This window comes from Eutrigla gurnardus, assembly GCF_963514095.1.
Source record: "Eutrigla gurnardus genome assembly, chromosome: 13".
NCBI classification, from domain to species: domain Eukaryota; kingdom Metazoa; phylum Chordata; class Actinopteri; order Perciformes; family Triglidae; genus Eutrigla; species Eutrigla gurnardus.
This window is the reverse complement of record NC_139936.1, coordinates 24562321-24568320: the sequence shown is the minus strand read 5'-3', so window position 1 is coordinate 24568320 and position 6000 is coordinate 24562321. Positions and strand designations below refer to the sequence as shown.

Genomic DNA, 6000 nt, shown 5'->3' with positions numbered 1-6000 from the left:
TTCTATCAACACAGATATGTACATCGACAGTCTAGTGTTTTAATTGATTTGCCTCGGGTGCACTGTGGAGTGGGCAAGAAGTTTTTAATGCCTGGCTAACTAGAACCATTGACTTGCGCTAGCCATAGCACAAGCGAACTCGGCAACTAGAAGAACTGAATGAAATGTCTTGAAAAACGTCTCCAGACGTCTCGAACACACCGGCTGAGTTGGAAAATAGGTCTTATTTCCAAAATTACGAAGTATCCCTTTAAGATTCAAGGCAAACGTATCTCCTGATTCACCAGATAGTCTGAACCTAGTACACAAAATCTAAACATTTGTACAGACTATCATGGTGCCCCAAGGATGAATCCTACCAGGCAGGAACCTCTGGTCCTGAAAAAGGAAGGCAACGTCGAAGTGCCTTAAACTTGCATTCTCTGTACTGCCCATCAGGGGGAGACTCCTCTGCTTGCAATAGTAAGTCTGGTTGTATAGAAGTCTATGAGAAAATGGTCCTACTTCTCTCTAGATTTATTATCTCAGTAAACATTGTAAACATGAGTTTTTGGTCTCAATCTCTAGTTTCAAGTCTTCTTCAATCCAGCATGATGTTCATTTAGTACATTATGGTCAAAGAGACCAAAAAGCAGAGATGTTTTAGGGCGTACATTCACAAGGATAATTTGTGTATTTATTGATCCCCTGGCCTTTTATCTAGTGCCATCCTCAGGTCTAAACGTTTTATTTGACTTGGGTTTATGACCAAATATCAGCAAAACTAACCATACTCCCATCATCTTCATATTAGTACTAATGTGAAAACATGCTAAACCAAGTTAGTTATTATGTTAAACCAGGGTTTTCAAACTGGCGGCCTGCGGGCCACATCCAGCCCATCCCCCCTCTCCATCTGGCCCACGACGGATAATATTAGGTTTTCTACATTAAATTATGCCATACTTGGTCCATATCAATTTACACTACCCCTTGTAATAAAAACAACAATTATATTTGTTTAAAAAAGTTAAATAAAAAGTATTTGGTTTCAATACAATGACAAAGGTCAGAGGTCATGACTCTGCATGTCCAGCCTTGACTGCAGCGTTTTTCCAAAGAAGCGTGCTGTATCTTCCTTTGTTTCACCACAAACAGCAAAGATGTGTCTTTCCCAGCAGAAAAGAAAGGTGGACTGGGAACACACACTGTTCCAACAAAGATGGACGTTGTAGGATTTTGTTGTGGAGTTCAGTGGAAATGCTACGTGCCTGATATGTGAGGAAAAAGTGGCGGTTCTAAAGGAATACAACATCAACGTCATTACTGGTGTAAACATGGAGAGCAGGATGAGAAGTAGAAGGGAGAGGACAATGTTGACATGGCCGTCCTATCAGATGACAAGACCATCAGCGGCCCTAAGCCAGTTTGAGTTTGAGACCCCTGTGTTAAACACTGTACCTGCTAATGTCAACATGGTTTGGTTGTCGACTCTTGTTGTTGTTAAAATGCAGTTACATGCTTATGATTTTGGAGTAACATGGGAACTGCACTCATTACGTGTTGCGCTGTGGAATAAATAACTAAAATGTAGTCAGTATGTTTCTCCAGATCATGTATTCATGCAGTTATAGTTCTAACTGATCACAGATCCCAACAATAATTACAGGTTAGCACTGGGGTTTCTACTGGCCACAGCCAGGCCACGCCTCCTTGTGGCCTCACCCTGCCTCTGACACTGTACTGATAACTCATCAGATATTGTTACAGAATGGGAACTATCTACAGCCTCATTCCAACATACTACAAATCTTTATCGCTCCACTATCTCCACTGACAACAGTGAGTGTAGTGTGTTGCAGCATCACTAGCGTTTCTCTGTGCTCTTAACCACGTGTCCACCCAGCCATGAATTTCCCTCCCCCACCCGACCCTCCATCTCCGCCCTCTGACCTCTGTATGGATGGAGCAGCTGAGTCCCTTATTGCCTGGCAACAACATCCTCCATCTTCCCCCATGAAGACTCCTCACTCTTGTGAATATGGGCAGCAGCTTCAATACTTGGCTGTTTACAATATACACTGCTATCTTATTTCCTACTCTCTATTAAACGCATCATTTATTGGACTAAATATGGCCATCAAATATGGTGTTTTTATTCCCAGTCACTCTTCTCACTTAATAGCCTGGTTGAGAATACGAACCGTTAATAATGTGTTTCTTTTCAGGAACATCTGTTGAAATAGGTGACTGTAATTATTCCTGTGAGTGAAATAGAGGAGTGGGGTAACCACAAGGATGTGCAGCGCAGTATAACAAGGAGGGCAGCTTAATTAATAGAATTGATCTTCCTTAATTTAGGATGCAAACTATCCCAGCACCCTCATCTAACTGTCCTCCTCCTGCAGCCAAACTCATGTTTGCAGGTCAGGGCAGACTTGTTGAATGGGAGTACGTGTAGAATTTGTGAATGCAGTGATGTTGAATGAAGGTGTACGTCAGTACTGTGACGTGGTCTCGGAGTAGATCGGTCCGTGTGCTCTTATCAGTGATTACAAGGTGTCCATTGAAGGAAGGAGGGAAGGTTTCATCAATTGAGAATGATGTTTGTATGTATTATGTTTCTGATGATTCTGCATTAGTTTCTCTTGACTCTTCCTTTTAACGCTGCCTTTGCCGAAGCGTTTGCACTGCGACTACATTGTTAGCAAGGCGACTGCTTCAAGCACCGCGACCATCCCGGCCACCTGTAACGATGCACATTGAAGCCCAGCAGCCGCTCTCGCTGTCCAGCTTACCACCAACACGCCTTTGCTCACACATAATCACACACACTCACACACACTGAAACACACACGTGGGCCGTCTCTGACGTCAGCAGAGGGGATTTCCCATGCCATACGAGAGCGTCAGACAGACACGAGAAATGCTGTGTCACCGTGTGGCTGCCTCGACTCACCACGCCACACTTCAGCTCCCGCTCTCGTTTCTCGATTCTCCCTGTTTCTGTGTCTCTGTCTGCCTCTCGCTGTCTGTCCGCTTCGCCTCGATCCGCTGACTTTCGATTTCGCTGAGTTTGTCTCGCGTGGCGGCGGTTACTAATTCAGCTGCCCTTTTTCACTCTTAACAGACCGCTTTGGCACACTGGGTTTTTTTGTTTTTGTTGTTGTTGTGAGACTTCCCGTTTCACAAAAGCTGATCATTTACAAGGGCTTCGTTAAAAAAGAGAACTGCATCGAGGAAGTGGCACCCGGCTGCTGATTTGGACGAAAAAATTTCCCCTTAGCCGCCGTCGTTACGTTCAACACTCTGGCAAGAACGTGTGCTGATGTTTGAACTAGCTGGAGATGATCTTTCACACTCAGAATGTAAACATCGTGAACCAAAATATGCTCGGTATGTCGTTCTCACACGGACAAGCCCCTTTGCGCCGTGGTCGTGTTTGTGCTCTGGAGATCTCTGAGGGTGATCACAGCTGATGATTTGTGATATTTTCAGACAAACACGACATTGCTTTTGTCACTTGTGTGTCTTTAATGTGTGCGTCTCTTATGAGCAGCATCGGTGGCTGTGTGCTCATTTCCTCAGCCTTCACTTGCTTTGAGTCAGCATGTTGGGCTTTGCTGTGTAATTGTACATTTTTCCCGTCAGAGGGGGGATTGTGAGGCTATTTAAGAGGGTCTTTGAGAGTGTGTGTGTGTGTGTGTGTGTTTGTGTGTGTGTGTGTGTGTGTGCGCGCGTGCAGTCCAGTCCAGTTATTGCAGGCAGCCCTGACACAGATGGTGCTCAGCGATACCACATACCAGAGGCATTGTTTAGGGAAGGCGAGTTCGAGGAGATAATTGACAGGCATAGAGAGAACCCATCCCCCCCTCAACACACATACACCTCCCGTCCACCTTCACTCTGTCTCTTTATGTCAGCTACTCTTTTATGGTGCTGCACACACACACACACATGCACGCAGACCCTTTCTCTTTTTATTTTAACCTCCTCTTTTTACTAGCTCCAATTTCTCCTCTCTCCCTCTCACCACCCTCACTTGCTCTCCTTCTATTTCACCCTAGCAGCAGAGCCCAGCCCGGCCTCTGATTGGTGGACGGACTGCCTTTGTGTGCTATCTCTACCGTGACGTCTCTCCGGCGAGCGCTGTGTGTGTGTGTTTGTGTGTGTGTGTACATTTGTTCATGAGTGTATATGTTTAAAGAGCGGGGGGTGGGAACATTTACATCACTGATGCAGAAGGGGGAGAGAAAAAAGAAGTGAACGAGTGGGAGGAAAGAGTGATAGCGATCACAGAGAATTAAAAAAAATCAGTGTGTGTGAGTGTGTGTGCGGTAGACCTATTGGCATACTAGCAGGAGAGAGAGAGGGAGGGGGAGAGAGCAAGCGAGGGGGAGAGAGAGAGAGCGTGCGTACGAGGGTTCATGTAAAACCAGATTAAAAACACAAGATGGCTTCCTGAATGGGCTGCTGGAACACAGACGAGAGAGAGAGAGAGACCGAGAACGAGAAAGAAGAGTGGAGAGGTAGAGAGAGAGAGAGAAAGAGAGAGCGAGAGAGAGAGAGAAGAAAGGGATAGAGGTGAAGACAAGAGGGAGCCCGTGTCTTCTGATGGGGATTTGGCCAGCGGACGGAGGAGTACAAACCAAGGCAGCTCAGAGGCTTGGAGGGTAAATATTCATCACTCCAGACTATTTCAGGATTGATAGGTGGGTGGGTTGGGGAGAGGAGGGGGGAGATGAGGTTGGCGGGACTGGGGAACAGCTCGAGACAAAACACATCATTTAACATTGAGACAGCCAGGGCCATGTAGACAAGGGGACATGTTGTGCCAAATAAGAAGATGCTATTGTTTTACAATAATCAGCCCTGCTTTGATGAAGCGTTCCTGTCTCATTGCATCTGACTCTCAGCCAACCTATTCACTGACACTTGTGCACGTTTGGCCAATTTGCCCTTTAAAAAGCTGGGTTCTGCAGACTTGTCTAATGCATATATTAGGAAGGCTGCGCCAGGTCGGCATACAGACATTACATAATTCTATAATTGAAATTGAATCTGGCTTTGCTGTCTCTCATTCTCTGTCCCAGCAGTAGAGGGAAGTGCCGGCTCGATGTTTGAACACAAATCAAAGAGAAAAACGTGTGCATGGCTGCTTCTTGTTGATGGTTGACAGCAATGACGAGGAGATTGCATGTCTGCATGTTGTACCTGCTGGTCCTACTGTCCTTTATGACGAGTCTTTCTGAACAGGCCCTTGTCGCATTATTCTATTGATTGTTATTCTCACCCCCTCCCATCTCTCTCTGTCTCCTTCCCTCTCCACCTTCTGCTCTTGAATGGCCGTACAGGTGGAGTGTTCTGAAGACAACCGACGAGGCTTCGTGGGAAACCCTGAGCTGGCGGCTGAGGTAAGAGAGGCCGTTTGGATTCTGTGCTGTCGTGCATACATGTCATCACATCATCTCTGTCACCTGTGTGTCCATGTTGCTCTGATCCTCAGCTGTTGGGTCGTCAGTGTGGTGAGACTCCTATGAGGTGTAAATGTGGTGATTCCTCTGCTCTTTCTACGTGTGTCTCTTTGCACGTGCACTTTTATGAAGCAGCACTGTTAGTTTGGTGTATGTGTGTATTTGTGTGAATGGGTCCAAACCATCAACACCTATTGCACAGAAAAGGCTGTGATTGTCACTGTTGTGTCGCTGGTTGTCATTTGACTATTTGCTGCTCTCCGGCGAACACGCAGGCTCATTATATTCGCCCCGATAACAGTGCAGGGTGGAATAAACGTGCCTTAGACATCTTCAGGCATCCGCCTTCCCGTTCCGAGTCGCCCTGCTCGGGAGCTGGCGCTATTAAACTTCGGCATTATCTCCAAGTCCAGTGAGCAGAGTGACTCAGTAATGAAGTGGCGGCATCCTCAGTTTAAAGCGTCCCACGCTGCCCGCTGATTGGTGCCAGAGCCAGGCATGTGTAGATACAAGAGACCAAGGAGAGGAGGAGGGAAGAGGAGGAGGA

General features: G+C 46.3%; 1 protein-coding gene across 1 annotated transcript in view; it reads left to right on the top strand.

The window, feature by feature from the left end:
* Positions 1-4587: 4587 nt before the first annotated feature.
* The window catches only part of tet3 (tet methylcytosine dioxygenase 3), a 33228-nt gene continuing 31815 nt past the window's right edge, over positions 4588-6000 (top strand). Inside the window, exons 1-2 of the mRNA XM_084024089.1 lie at positions 4588-4652; positions 5334-5393. The gene's annotated coding sequence lies outside the window, so the exon portion shown is untranslated. The remainder of the gene's footprint in view (positions 4653-5333; positions 5394-6000) is intronic.